The following is a 16490-nucleotide window of genomic DNA, read 5'->3' on the forward strand; positions in this document are numbered from 1 at the left end:
AAATGGTAAACACTAAAATTATTGGTTGAGTTCACAGCCATATTAATTTGAATCTTATCAAGCAAGCCCATCAGTAAAAGCAGGTGTGTGGCAATCCTTCCCAATAACAAATGTGGCCATATCTGAAGCCACACTGTATTGTGCCAAAATATATCACAGAATATTAAATTTCTAGCTTAAAGCTCATCTGATCCAACCACTTAACAGATTCCTTAACCTTCTACCTAAATATGTGGTTATGAACCCTAACATTGCATAACATCATGGGCCTGGAATTCTAAAGCAAGTGACGACATATGAGACCATTTGGAATTTCGCCCTTATATTTATCAACTGTTCCACTTTTTGCTTCTAAAGGTCTTAAAGGCTCCATCACCTGACTTTTCTTCTAACATTGGAAGACAATTACCATATCTTCCATGAGACATTTTCTCCTCAAAGCAAACATTCCCATTTTCATTCCAAATAGTTCAGTTTTTTCACCATTCTAATCATTTTTGAACATTTTTCTAAGCCTAAGTTTCTTAGGAAGTATGATATCTAGGACTGAATATGATAAATGCTTCAAGTATAGATAGATCTGTACTTAATAGAGACTACTATCAACTTCATCATTACAGAGTGTATTTTTAATGTAACATATGGTAGTATTTCTTTCTGTAGTGGCTGCAGCACACTACAATTCAGATTGAAACCTACTTTCTATTAAAACTCCTTTAAACTTCTACATATACTGCTGCTAAACAATTTCTGCCTTTATCTTGTCCCTGATAATTTGAGCTTTACTTCATCTTCAGGGTATTGAACACTATTAAATTTCACCTCATTAAATTTACCACATCGTTTTAGCCTGTGAATATCTTTCTACCTATCCCAGAGTTATGAAATCTAATAAAGTAATAAACATACCATCTATCTTTACTCAGATCATTTATTTAAAAAATATGTTCAGATTCAGGTTGAAACAAAGCTGTGAAATATTAATAGAGATAGTGTGTACAGTACTGAGAAAAGCAACAATTGACATTTGCTGAGCACTTACTATATTCTAGGTTCTGTATCACATCCTAAAATATACCAATACATACTATTCTCAAAATAACATACCAATGGTGATTGCTGGGGGGAGGGAGATGTAAGAGGACTAAAATGTAATATAAAAAATACAATAAATAATAAATTTTAAAAAAATTAAAAATACCATTACTTTTGAATATACTTATCCATTAATTCATTCTCTAAAAGATACGTATTAAGGATTTATGATATATGAGTCACTGAGCTACTGGTGATAGAAAAGTGAATAAAATGTAGCTTCTGTTCTTCCATTACTAGCAAACCAAGTGATTAATTCATTTTGTCTATACACATAGCACAAGAGCATTATTAGTTACATTTGAATAATCACTTTTCCATTTAAACATTTGAATGGCAGCATAGTCATCCTTATGGATAGTTCTGACTTATCGGTGCTTTATGTCTAAAGATAAAAGAAATCATAGAAAAATAATGTGGTTCTGCCACCGTGATATTTTTTCCAAGTCTCACCCTAATCACATGTCATAATTAAAATGTTGATTTAGGCTAGTCAAGTGTAGCCTTCAAGTGGGATTGCTGAATAGAAAAAGTAATACATGCTCAAGGTAAAAAAAATAAAATAAAATAATTTACAGTTACTTACTTGCATACATATACCTACAAATATCCCATTCATGTTCAAAAATGTTCAAGTGTTTATTGTCAATGTATGTATTTGGGGGCACATCATATGTATATATTATTTTTTTTAACTAATCTGAAAAATGATCCATGGGAAATACTATAAGTCTGCTTTAGAGAAAATCAAGGTAAATAAAAATCAGTCTGAAAACATTTTATAAATCTAAGGCTATTCCAATCAAAAATTGCAACAGAGTATGTCTATTTGTTTGTTTCCAGACAGTACATGGGTAAACATCAGGAATGTCAAAGATCATTTTGAAGCAGAACAGTAAGAAGCACCTATTTCATCTATCATATTTCAAAAGTTACTATTAAGCTATTGTAATTAAAATAATGTACTATTAATCCAGAGAAAGACAAATGGAGAATAACAGTGAACTCATGAACAGATTCATTAAAAAGAAGGAATTGGTGTATGCTAAAGTAACATTAGAGGAAAGGAATAACTCTCCAGGTAAAAATAGCTATCAACATAGGAGAGAATTACCTCTGTGTTACACTGCACACACAAAAAATCATAATTTAAAGGTATTAATATGAAAAGCACATTTTAAATGTTTTAGAAGAATAGATTGAAAAATAGATGTACTTGAAGTAAGGAAAAATTATTAAGACACAAACAATTCCAACCATAAAGAAAAGAATAAGAAATTGATTTTAAATCTTAATGTATCAGATATGATTTTTAAAATAATGACAGACACATATTGAAAGTAAATATTTACAATGCATAAGCAATAGATGAATTAAAGTGTTGAACAGAAACTTCTATAAATCACTAAGGAAAAGATAACCCACAAGGAAAAAAATGGGCTAATTAAATACTGTGGATTGAAAACATCTTTGTTTCTGCCCTGTCCCTAATCCTCACAAAAAATAAATAAAAGGGTTAAAAAACACATAAACCCATAAGAACAAGAAAAATAGAAGAGAATAAAAAAATAATAATAGGTGATAAGGTCTAAAAAGGTTTTGGAAGGTAATAATTAGATAAGCTAAATGATATTAAGGAAATAATACAACCTAAAAATAAGAACATAAATCTTAATTAGAAAAGTTAAGAGATGCTTTAATAGAACTCAAGAAAGAATTTAAGTAAAAGAAACAATGATTTCAAAGTGAAGATTACATTGAAACAAACAAGAGCAAAGAATGCTTTAAGAAATAAATTATTAAAAATGCCTAAAAAGAAATCAAATGTATAAAAGAAGAAAAACACAAAAGTAGAAAAAGGAAGGAGAAACGGGATTCAAGAGTAAATAACTAAGAGACAAAGACTCAGTACATGTATACACTGAATCTTCAAAACAGAAAGTCAAAACGGTGAATAGGATAAATACAATGCAAACTATACTTCAAGAAAACTTTCTCAATGTAATAGAAAAAGATTTGAAATATATTTTGAAAGGATAGACTGAGTATCTGAGAAAACTGATTTTTAAAAGTGATCAACATTAAGACATATTCTAATAAGGTAATTGAATATCAAAGAAAGAAATTCCTTTGAGTATTTACATCCAAGTAAAAAGACCAAGTCTCCTATAAGGAGACTTTCATAATTAGACTGTGATAAGACTTTTTAAAAGTAATGCTTTATGCTAGAAAAATAATTGAGTAGCACATGTAACATGCTCAATGATTTTTACACTCAACCATAAACTACCTTTACTTTATGTACAAGTATGAAGGCTGCAGACAATATGTTACCAACATTTGAGAGCTCAGGGAATATTGTTCCCATGAATACTTCCTGAGAAATTTATCAGAAAATGGCCTTCAGACAAACAGAGAGGTGACAATAATATAAAGCCTAATGATAGGCACTCAATACATATTTATTCAAAGAAGTATGACTAAATGAGGGTTATAAGGTGGAGAGTACATAATACAATGGCTAAATGTTTTGACCATGTAGATATAGAACAATTACATACAGTGTGAGGAGAGTAGGAAAATCATATGCAAAGATTTTAATTGCATTCAGTAATCATATTGTTGGTAGCAGTGCTGTTGCTACACTGAGACGGTTAATCTGTCTAATGAGAGACACAGATACAGCAAATGAGGAATATTGTGATATGTGAATTCTATCATCATCTTTACTGTCTTTGCAAGATAGACGTAGTTAAGGAGAAACCCTGTGGTTTGGATATTAACGGGTAAGTATCAGAATAGACAACCAAAAAAGTTATGCAAACCATGACCAGGCCTGTAGCAGTGAGTATGTCCAAGGCCCAGATTACAAACTGTACAAGATGATCTAGGAGCGTGTTGTCAGAGACTCCTATGACTTACCCCAAAGACGCGAGAGCCAACTTGAGCAACACTTCACTTTCTAAAGATGAGACAATTTGAACATCAGTAAGGATAATTTCAACTGATTGAAACAAATCACATGGAAATCCAAAAAGTTATTAATGGTTTAAAAAAACTCTTCAGTCATGCATGGAATGTAACTACAGGAATTAAACTCATTGTTCTGAAGACTAATAAAGTGAAACATTAAATAATTTGTCATACCATTTATTAACTATATAAATCGCCATATAGTAGATAAAGGGAATTTACTCTTTATAGAATATATTTCAGCTAATAAAAGGAGGAATCATTGTATTAGAATTTCATCCCTTTCTCACTCCTAATGAATTAAAGGATTTAATTATTGAGTATCAATGAATGGTAACATCAGAAAAAATAGAAACGAGCAGTCATTATGTACCTCCTGAATAGAGAAATATGCAACACCATCTCTGAAGAGGACTTGCACCCAAAAATGAACCTCTATTTGATAAAATCTCCAGGTTCAATTATCAGGAAATATATAGGACAAAGAAGCAGGTTAAAATACACTATAAGGATAAAATCAGCAAAATTCATACTACAGAAAATTTTATCCATTGTTCCCTGGTTTCTTCAATGAATACATGCAAGAAAAATGTATGGCATGATAACATGCAGATTTTTTAAAAATCTTTAAAAAGTTAGAAGAATGTAACAAAAATTTGAAAAAAAATGACTTAGTGGGTAAATAAGCCTCCAATATGGTGATTATTTATAGAAGAGGAACGAAGTCGTGACTGAGAAAAGGCATGTGGAGGACTTCGGGGGTGGTTTGCAAAGTTGGATTTCTTAATCTGGGTGTTTTTTCTCAGAGTATATCTCTTCCAATGATGTATTAATCCAAACTTTTGTTTCATGAGGTTTTTCTCTACTTGTGTCATGTTTTACAAAAAACAAAAAGGATTGTAATAAAAGAGTTGATACACAGAAATGGTTTCAGACATAAAGATTATTAGTTTATTAACTAAAAGGGCCTCCCAACTGCTTAGTATAAAGGATGGAGAAAGCACCCATCAAGGCGCAACATCCCGAAATGAGAAGTTCCTAAGGCTTTCAGAGAGGAAAAAAAAACAAAAAACAAAAAACGAGTTCTCATTTCAACATCAGCTCCAGAAGCTAGAAGACATTGAATAAATGCCTTCATATTTTTAGGGGATATTATGGTCAACCTATAATTTTATATTTAAACTAAATATTAGTCCAATAGATCAGCCAAAGAAGGCATGCATTCACAAGGAAGATCAAGGGCACACCCAGGACGACCGCTCAGGAAGCCAGAGACCAATTGGTCCTGCTCAGAGGGTAACCTGGGGAGCCAGGAAGATATGTCTCTAGAATAAAATTAAAGCTGATAGAGCATCAGATGTGTTTCACTGAGTGAAAAAAAATGTTATTTATATGATTTTCTAATTATTTTGCTGAATTTGGGGAGGCGATAAAAATCAACACAGGCAAAATGATCATTGTAAATATAGAAAAATAAACAAAAAGTACTATAAGAAATGGACTATAATCCTTGAACATATATTGTACACATGAATGAAAGTACATTTAAGGGGTAGTTCTTACAAATAACAAGGTTGGAGCAAATGATATTTTCTCCTTTTTTGGCTATTTTCTGATTTTGCAAAGATGTTACATGAATTTCAACAACAGTATATTAGAGTACCTGTTTCCCTATACTCTGGTCAAAAAATGTAATTAACAATTTCTTATTATTTTCATTTTAATGTAAATGGAATGTCATTATTGCATTAATTTGCATTTTTAAATTGAGGTAAAGCATCTTTTCTTATGTTTATAAGCCATTGTATTTCTTTTTATATTAAATGACTTCCTTTACTTTGTATATTTTTCTATTTGTTTATTAATCTCTTCTTACAGAATTATAAGAATTCTCTAGATAAATAAAATCAGTACTTTTTGTCATGTGTGTTGTAAGTAATTTTGCTTAATTTTTTGTTTAATTTTGTTATTTGGTGATGGGCAGAAATGTTTGAGTTTTATTATTTAAATGTATCAGTTTCCTTTATGGTTTTTGGATGTGTTTTGCTTAGAAAATGTACCCCACTCCAAGATTTTTTTAATTTGCTCAAATTTTTTTTGTATTTACAGTCTTATTGTTTATAGTTAAATCTTTGATTCATTTGAAAATTATGTTGACATAACAGGTAAGAAGAAATTTAGTTTTATTTTTTTCCTAGTGAAGTCAAGATTTAATACTTTTCAGATGAGTAAAATGGATTGTGTTTTATTGGAAAGCTGAGGAGTTGTTATTTTCAGCCACTGAAACCTATAAGATGGTGGAAGAGCAAGATGCTAGTAAACCATATGTGAATTATTACTTTCATCTCCTTACGTGCCTCTGACAGAAAACTGCCTGCTTCTTTGGCACGTGACATCTGATTTTCAAATATGGAACTCCCGAAAGTTCCAGCCAGTGAAGCGAAAGTCTTCTGGCTCATGATCTCAGTCTGCACATGGGTGCCGTCATGGGGCTTTGGAACATGAAGTATATTCACATCTACAAACTACATTTTCTCATTATTAAAATACCTTAAGAATAACAAGTTTGCTGGGCTGTATAATCAAAAGGAAATCAAGAGCAGGAACTATGATGGGTACTTATTTGGAGCTAGGTTGGAATCAGGAAAGAGCAACAACTACAAAATCATACCTCCACCTACGTCTGGACTTACAGACTTAAACCAAATGCCTGACTGATGCTGCCAGAGGATTGCCAGGGACTGAGTACCATATTTTAAAGAAACAGTGGTTATCTTGATGCCTTTAAGAACTCTACTTGCTGGTCTTAAGTTCGTGAAACAGAATATAGTCTTCTGATCACTTTCTCCTGCTGCTGAGAAAGACCCAAGCTGTTTGCCTAATCTCCTTCACTGACGAAGACATCTGTTTCACTACTGCATCTTTGATTCTCTGGCTATTTTTCTGAGATTGGTACTTGGGGCCCACACTTTGCTATATGACCTTTTTCTATACTTTTTTTTTTACCCTAAACCTCAAAGATCCTAAGAACAGCCATTTAAAAATAAATAAATGAATAAATAAAAGGAAGTTATAAAAGGCTCTACATTGAAGAGTGCTTAACAAAAACTACTTGTGTTCAAATTTCTATGAAGGCTTTTAGTAAAGAGAAATAACTTCATGCCATAAAGCTATATATGTTTTAGTTTTTTTTACAGTTAATTGGTACTGTGTGAGTCAAACTGTAAAGAAACCCTTTAATTGGTAGTCTTAGTGCGTTTAACATCCACATATCGTATGTCTATAACAGGTTGCCATGCTACACATACAGAGTGGGGCAAAAGTGGGTTCACAGTTGTGAGTATTTGAAACATATAGTTTATTCTTATATTACCATCTATTAATTATTGTATTATTTTCCATATAGACAACTGTAAACTTACGTATGCCCCATCATGTATGCACACAAAATTTGGGAGACAAACCAAAAGAGCTTAGCAATGTGTGCACAGTCTCAAACAAAACATTTTGGGGTGGGTTAGGTAAAAGAGGGAAGAAAAAAACAATTGAGCTTTCGGGCCATGTAAAAAGGTGTTAAGGGACAGAATTATCCTCTCCCAATTTTCTGGCGATCAAATGTTTCTTTGAATAATAAGCACATATATTGGTTTCAGGGCTGTAATGCCATTGGGACTGATTGAGGGTCCCCAGTAACTACAGCCGAAGTTGAAGGAATCGTTATTTACAAAGAGAAGTCTTAAAAGAGAAAAAGGAGTCTTCAAGATAATATTCATCAATAGGAGTCAGCCTTGTCAATTTCTCCTTGAATTTTCCACAGTTTAAATCTCGTGTTAAATATTTTATTTCCCTGTCCTAAATCAGAAGGTTCTTTTCAAAAAAAAAAAAAAAGCAAGAAATGTAAAACTACAGATCTATATACTTTTGGCGTAAAGGTAACTGTGTTCAACTACCAGGAAATATTGTGACCTCGTTTTGCTGTGGATACCAGAAAAAATCACCTATCTACTGATAGGTGATTTGAGGCTCATGAGATTGTTTTTTCTTATGAGGGTTCAGCCTTATGTCTTTGCCAAACCATCTAACCACTCTTCTGCACCTTAGATCAAAAGACCCATCAAGTTCCATGTACCCACCTGAGGTGACTTCATTATAAAGGCTACTTTTTACCTGGTTTTGTCTATATTGACCTCTATGCAAAAAGAACATTTCATTGAGTTTCCTGAGGTTCCTCCCTCACTATTCCTACCCTCCACAACCACCCAAACTTTCTTCTTCTCTTCCCAAACTTGTTTAGTTTTTTCTCTCTGGGTGCACCGCCTAATCATATTCTCCTTGGCTTGACTTCTGAGTATGTTTTCTTACCATTCTCTAAAGCAATATGTCCACGGATACCTCTTGTGTTAAAACCCCTCCCAAGTAGAGTAAGTTTCTAGGGATTTCCTTTTACGTATCTTGTATCTATCTCATCCTTATTCTCTTTATTAACCTCATTGCCGTTTCATAGTTTTAACCCTCAACCACTCTGATCTGTATGTTATACAGCCTCCTGTTTAGTATCTAAAATCCTGTACAACCCAGTTGCTGTTTACATCAACAGTCTTCTCCATCCTCGTTCTATAATGCCTAAACCACAGCCCCAAAGAAGTTGTCCAAATGCACTGTGCTTCTGGTGTCTCCCTTCTGGGTTTTTGCACAGACTTCTCCATCATCCCTCTTTTTGCTTGGCCAACTCAAAGTCATCACCCCTCAGGACTCAGCTCAGGTGGCACTTCCACTGGGTAGCTGTCTCTGACATTTGCAACTCCTAGTCTAGGTAAAAACTGGACTCTCTATTGATTTCCACCACAGCATAAATCACACTTCAATAGTCTGTTTCTCTGCACTCTCCCCAAGGCTTTAAAATCCTTAAAGTCAGGGGCAGATTTATTTGTGTTTACTCCTTATGCTTACCACTCAGTTTAGATTTGAGGGAGAATGGCACATACATTCCCTGAAAACATACTGTGAGTAGAAAACATTTCTACTTCCATGATTTTTCACGTGCTCTTCTTTTTGCCTGAATTTCATCCCTACCAATTTTCTCTCCCTCCAGCCCAATGTACAAGCCTTGGTCGTGCTTATTCTTTCAGATTGGACTCTGGTGTTCTCTCCTGCCTGAGCATTCCCTTATCAGACCCAGTAGAATTGATCTGATCTATATCCTAAACAGGTCACATGAATCACACATGGCTTTGCAGTGTAAACCCAATCTGTGTTTTTTCCTACCAAAATAAATGGATTAAAAATGCCCTAAAATATTTGTATTCTCCACATTGCTGCTTATCACATTGTTTTGCAGAGTCAGTGCTTAATATATACTGAATGAATTATTATAAAATAATTTCCCAAAGTTATGAACTTTTTTCTCTAGAAAATGTTTAGTAATAAAACTCTTGTGCTTTGTGAATTTCTTACTATTTCTCATTCTAACAAGGAAATATCTTATTTATTTTTAAGTATTTCTCTTACAAAACTATAGCAGAAATCTTTCTGAAGACTTGGTGGAAGCAATAGAAGTATGTGAATAATTCTGTTTGGAACAGATGAAACTGTGGTTAGAATTCACATCCTTTCAACCGATTTTTCAAAGATTGCAAGATCTCTGCAAAAAACTTTGACTCTACCTAAGAACAAGGTAGAGTATGTGCCCTTTTTTATGTTTTCTCTTAGTACAAATGTGACCAAAGCCAAACCATCCATCCTTAGACACCCCAGCCCAAATTAGACATCATTTGTGAAGTCTTCCCTGCTTTCTCTAAGCCAAAAATATTCCCTTCCAGCCCTCTATATACACCACACTGTATCTGGGTCTACCTGATCACAGCCATCCTTCTGCCTCAGAGTGACTTTGCAGATGTAACCAAGTGAAGAATTTGGAAATGGAGAGACTGTCCTGGATTATCCAAGTATAACCTAAGTGTAATCACAAAGATCCTTAGAAGTGAAAGACAAAGGCAAGATAGTCACCGTCAGAGGAGATAGTGAGCAACAGAAGCACAGGTTGAAATGATCCATTAGGTAGCTGTGAATGGGGAAGAGGCACACACGCCAAGGAATGCAGGCAGCCTCTAGAAGCTGGAAAAGGCAAGGAAATAGAGTGCTCCCCAGAGCCTCCAGAAGAAACACAGCTCCACCTCCACCTTGATTTTAGCCCAGTGATATCCATTTTGGACTTGTGACTTCCAGAAGTTAAAAAGAAGAAATGTGTTGTTATAAGCAACTAAATTTGGGGTAATGTATTGTAGCAATGATATATAACTAATGCAATAGCCAATGCATGTCAAGGGATTCATAAATATTTGTTCACCAAAAGAACCATAGGCTCTTAGGCCTGAAAAATATCTGATAGAAATTATGGATGTGAGTAACAATTGAGGATGGGCCTGAAGGAGAAGGTCTGTTAAAGAAAACATTCCCATTACTAATTGAAAGTGGGCTTGAGAGAGGGACATGCAGGTAAAAACCAAAAAGCAAACACATAAAAAACAACAAGAGCTCCCCATTTTCTGATTTAGGCAACTGAAAGAAAATAGGAAATATATAAAGAAAGCTCATGCTCTTAGTTTTGGACATGTTGGTATTAGGGTCACTATCGAACAACCAGATGGAATTTTCCAGAAGAAAGTGGAAAATTTAATCCAGGAGCCCAGAGGAGATCTGATGTAAACAAAAAGCCATGGAATATGAGGTTAGAATAGGAAAATAGCTGGAGATGAGGCTAGAAAGCCAATATGATGATTCTTAAATGCTAAGGGGAGCCCAGCCCAATTCATCAGATGTTGGGAAGAGCACTGAAGGTATTCAAACTAGGAAATTATGTAATCAAAGTGATACTTTAAGAATATTAATCTGTTTGCCTATGTAAAATATTTGGTGGGGGGGGAGTAAAATAACAATGTAGTTTAGACTTTACAGATCACTTTCAAAGATATTATTTTATTTGATCCTAAGGCAATCTTCTATTTCTACTAAAATCTTTTATTTTTTACTCCCTTTAAAAAATTTTTATTGACTTTATTGGAATAAAATTAGTTAATAAAATTACTATACAGGTTTCAGGTGTACAATTCTATAAATACATCATTGGTATATTGTATTATGTCTTCACCACCCCAAGTTACTTCTCTTTCAATCACCATTTATCCCCTCTTTACCCTCTTCTACTTCCCCCCACCTCCTTTTCACTCTGGGATCCTGGTAATCACCATACTGCTGTCTGCTTCTATGAGTTGTGTGTGTGTTTTAATTAATCCCTTTACCTACCTTTTTTAACCACCCTCCCAAAAACCACTCCCCTCAGACTGCTGTCAGTCTGTTCTGTTCTATGTATCTATGCTTCAGCCTCTACTCTGTTCATTAAGTTATTTTGTTCATTAGTTCTATATATAAGCGAGATCATATGGTATTTGTCTTTCTCTGACTGGCTTATTTCACTTAGTATAATACTCTCCAGGTCCATCCATGCAGTCTCAAAAAAAGATTTTCTTTTTGGCCAAGTACTATTCTATTGTGTAAATGTACCACAGCTTTTTAATTCAGTCATCTACTGCTGGGCACTTGGGCTGTTTACAGATCTTGGTTATTATAAATAATGCTGCAATAAACATACTGGTACACATATTCTTTCAAATTAGTGTTTCAGGGTTTTTTTTCAAATATATTTATTATGCAATTACAGTTGTCCCATTTCCCCCCCTTCACTCCACTCCATCCTGCCCACCCCTTCCCTCCCACATTCCCCCCCTATAGTTCATGTCCATGGGTCATGCATACAAGTTCTTTGGCTTCTACATTTCCTACACTATTCTTACCCTCCCCCCTGTCTATTTTCTACCTACCATTTATGTTACTTATTCTCTGTACCTTTCCCCCCTCTCTCCCCCTCCACTCCCCTGTTGATAACCCTCCACATGATCTCCATTTCTGTGATTCTGTTCCTGTTCTAGTTGTTTGCTTAGTTTGCTTTTGTTTTTGTTTTAGGTGTGGTTGTTAATAACTGTGAGTTTGCTGTCATTTTTACTGTTCCTATTTTTTATCTTCCTTATCTTAGATATATCCCTTTAACATTTCATGTAATAAGGGCTTGGTGATGATGAACTCCTTTAACTTGACCTTATCTGAGAAGCACTTTATCTTCCCTTCCATTCTAAATGATAGCTTTGCTGGATACAGTAATCTTGGATGTAGGTCCTTGCGTTTAATCTTGGGTAATGTAATTATGACGTGCTTTGTTGTGTTCCTCCTTGGGTCCAGCTTCTTTGGGACTCTCTGAGCTTCCTGGACTTCCTGGAAGTCTATTTCCTTTGCCACATTAGGGAAGTTCTCCTTCATTATTTGTTCAAATAAGTTTTCAATTTTTTGTTCTTCCTCTTCTCCTTCTGGCACCCCTACAATTCGGATGGTGGAACATTTCAAGATGTCCTGGAGGTTCCTAGGCCTCTCCTCATTTTTTTGAATTCTTGTTGCTTCATTCTTTTCTGGTTGGATCTTTCTTTCTTCCTTCTGGATCACACCGTTGATTTGAGTTCCAGTTTCCTTCCCATCACTATTGTTTCCCTGTACATTTTCCTTTGTTTCTCTTAGCATAGCCTTCATTTTTTCATCTAATTTGTGACCAAATTCAACCAGTTCTGTGAGCTTCCTGATTACCAGTGTTTTGAACTGTGCATCTGATAGGCTGGCTATCTCTTTGTTGCTTAGTTGTATTATTTCTGGAGCTTTGATCTCTTCTCTGATTTGGGCCATTTTTTTTTGTCTTGGCGAGCCTGTTACATAAAGGGGTGGAGCCTTAGGTGTTCACGGGGGGGGGGGGGGGGGGGCGGGGGGGGAGGGCGCGCCATGACGCTGTACCTGGGGGAGGGGCCGAGAGGGAGCAATGGTGCTTGCTCCACTCTCTGCTGGATTTCAGTCACTCACTTCCCCTGCTACCCATAATCAAATTGGGCCCTTCTGGTGCTGATTCCAGAGTGGGTAGGTTTGTGCATGCTCTAGGCCCCGGTGGATCTCTCCAATGAACTAACTCTCCTGTGAGGCTGGGAGTTTCTCCTGCTGCCGCCTCAACCCCCAAGGGTGTTTTCAATCAAGGTTTGAGGCTTTATTTCCCAGAGCTGGAGCCCTGGGTTGTGTGGTCTGCTTCGCTCGCTCCCCTGCCTTTCCTCCCAGATTATCTATGTGCGAATGTGGGGGCGCAGGGTCTTCCAGCCACCACCCTGTGGGGTCTGCTAGCTGCAGCCTGGCCTGTCCCGCTCCACAGTCCACCACCTCACCAAATCCGCCAGCTGCCGCTTTGCCGCAGGTCCTCTCCACCCCAGCTGCCCGTCTCCACCCCTCCTACAGGTCTGGATGAATGTTTCTTCTTTATCTCCTTGGTTGTTGGACTTCCATACAGTTTGATTTTCTGACAGTTCTGGTTGTTTTTTGTTTTTAAATTGTTGTTGTCCTTCTTTTGGTTGTGCGAGGAGGCACAGCGTGTCTACCTACGCCTCCATCTTGGCTGGAAGACTATGTTTCAGGTTTTTTTGAATACATTTCCAGAAACACTGGGTCATAAGGCAGTTCCACTTGTAATTTTTGAGGTCCATACTGCTTTCCACAGTGGTTGTACCAACCTGTAATCACAACAGTAAACAAGTGTTCCCTTTTCTCCACATCCTCGCCAACACTTTTTTGTGAATTTATTAGTGATAGACATTCTGACAGGTATGAGGTGATATTTCACTTTGGTTTTAATTTGCATTTCTCTGATGATTAGTGAGTTGAGCATCTTTCCATTTGTCTATTGGCCATCTGTGTCTTCTTTGGAGAAGTATCTATTCAAGTCCTTCGCTCATTTTTTAATTGTTTGTTCTTCTGGTGTTGAGATTTAAAGTTATTTATAAATTTTGAATATTAATCCCTTATCAGATGTGTCATTGGTGAATATGTTCTACCCATCAGTGGGTTGTCTTATTTTTTTCTTGAAGGTTTCCTTTGCTGTGAAATTTTTTTTAGTTTGATATAGTACAATTTGTTTATATTTTTTTCTTTTGTTTCCTTTGCCCAAGGAGATATATCAGAAAAAATATTGCTATGAGAAATGTTAGAGATTTTACTGCCTATGTTTTTTCTAAAATTTGTATGATTTCAAGTCTAACATTTAAGTCTTTAATCCATTTTGACTTTATTCTGTGTATGCTCTCAATTAGTGATCTAATTTCATTTTTTTGAACATATCTGTTTAATTTTTCCAACATCATTTATTGAAAAGACTATCTTTTCCCCATTGTATGTTTTTGACTCCATTGTCAAATGTCAATTGACTATAAAGGTGTGGATTTATTGCTGGGTTCTTTATTATGTTCCAACGATCTATATGGCTGTTTCTATGTGACTACCATGCTGTTTGGATTACATGGCCTTCTAGTGTAGTTTAATATCAGGTAGCATGATTCTTCTAACTTTGTTCTTCTTTATCAAGATTGATGTGGCTATTTGGTTTTTTTGTGGTTCTATATAAATTTTTGGAATATTCTAGTTCTGTGAAATATGCCATTGGTGTCGATAGTAATTGCTTTGAATATATTGATCACTTTGGGTAGTATGAACATTTTAATGCTGTTAATTCTTCTTATCCATGAACACAGTATATGCTCCCACTTATTTGTATCTTCTTAAATTTCTTTTTTTAGTGCCTTATAACTTTTTGAGTATAGGTCTTTTACCTCATTGGTTAAATTTATTCCTAGGTGTTTCATTTGTGTTGATGCTATGGTAAATGGGATTGTTTTCTTAGTTTCCCTTTCTGGCAGTTCATTTTTGGTATATAAAATACAACTGACTTCTGGATATTTATTTTGTACCCTGCTACTTTACTGAGATCATTTGTCAGTTCTAGTAGTTTTTTGGTGGAAACTTTAGGGTTCTCTATATACAGTATCATGTCATCTGCAAGTAAAGACAGTTTTACTTCTTTACTTCTTCCTTTCCAATTTTGATGCCTTTTATTTCTTCTTCTTCTCTGATTGCTATGGCTAGGACTTTCAGTAGCCATACATGAAGTAGCCTTCATGTTGAATAAGAGAGGTGAAAGCAGACATACCTATCTTGTTCTCAATCTTGAAGGGAACACTGTAGTTTTTGCCAGGACTTCTGTCTGTTGGCAGTTCATTCTGTTACTGCTTCAATTTTATTTGTTGTAATCTATTCAGATTTTTCTGATTCCCTCTGATTTAGTTTGAAAGACTGTATGTTTCTAGGAATTTATCTATTTCATCCAGGTTGTCCAATTTGTTATCATATAGTTGTTGGTAATATTTTCTTACAATCCTTTGTATCTCTCTAGTGTAAGTTGTTACTTCTCTTTTATTCTGATTTTATTTATTTAGGTTCTCTCTCTCTCTCTCTCTTTTATAGTCTGGTTAAAGGTTTGTCAATCTTGTTTCTCTTTTCAAGGAATCTGCTCTTGGTTTTATAGAACTTTTGCATTATTTTTTATGTTCTATTTTGTTTATCTCTGCTTTGATCTTTATTATTTCTTTTCTTCTACTCACTTTATGCTGTTTGTTGTTTTTTTCTAGTTCCTTTGAGATTGTTCTTGTTTCTTGAAATAGGCCTGTCATGCTATAATTTCCCTCGTGGGACTGCTTTTGTTGTGTTCCATAGATGTGGGGTTCTTGTGTTCTCATTTCATTTATTTCAAGGTATCTTTTTATTTCTTCTTAATCTCATTGTTAACCCATTCATTGTTTAGTACCATGTTATTTGGGCACCAAGACTTTGTGTGTTTTTCAGTTTCGTTTTGATTTTTTTTTTTGGTGATCAATTTCTAGTTTCATAACATTATGGTCATGACCCAATGCTTGATGTGATTTCCATCTTCTTAAAATTATCGAGACTTGTTTTGTATCCTAATAGTGGTCTATCTTAGGAAATGTACATTGTGCACTTGAAAAAAAAAAAGTATGCTCTGCTGCTTTGGAGTGAAAATGATGAAGTTATCAATTAAATCCATCTGATTTAGTGTGTAATTGAAAGCCATAGCCTCCTTGTTCATTTTCTATCTGGAAGATCTATCCATTGATGTCAATGGGATGTTAATATCTCCTGCTATGACTGTATTACTGTTGATCAATTCTTTTATGTTTATTAAGATTTTCTTTACATATTTAGGTGCTCATGTATTCAGTGTATAAATGTTTATAAGGCTTACATCCTTTTGTTGGATTGTTTCCTTTATCATTAGTGTCCTTCTTTGTTTCTTACCATAGCCTTTGTTCTAAAATCTATTTTTTCAGATACAAGTATTGTTACCTGTTGCTTTTTTTTCCATTTCAATTTGCATGAAATATTTTTCCATTTCTTTACTGTTAGTCTGTGTGTAGCTTTTATGTTGAGGTGTATCTCTT

This window comes from Desmodus rotundus, chromosome 2 (assembly GCF_022682495.2).
Source record: "Desmodus rotundus isolate HL8 chromosome 2, HLdesRot8A.1, whole genome shotgun sequence".
NCBI lineage: Eukaryota > Metazoa > Chordata > Mammalia > Chiroptera > Phyllostomidae > Desmodus > Desmodus rotundus.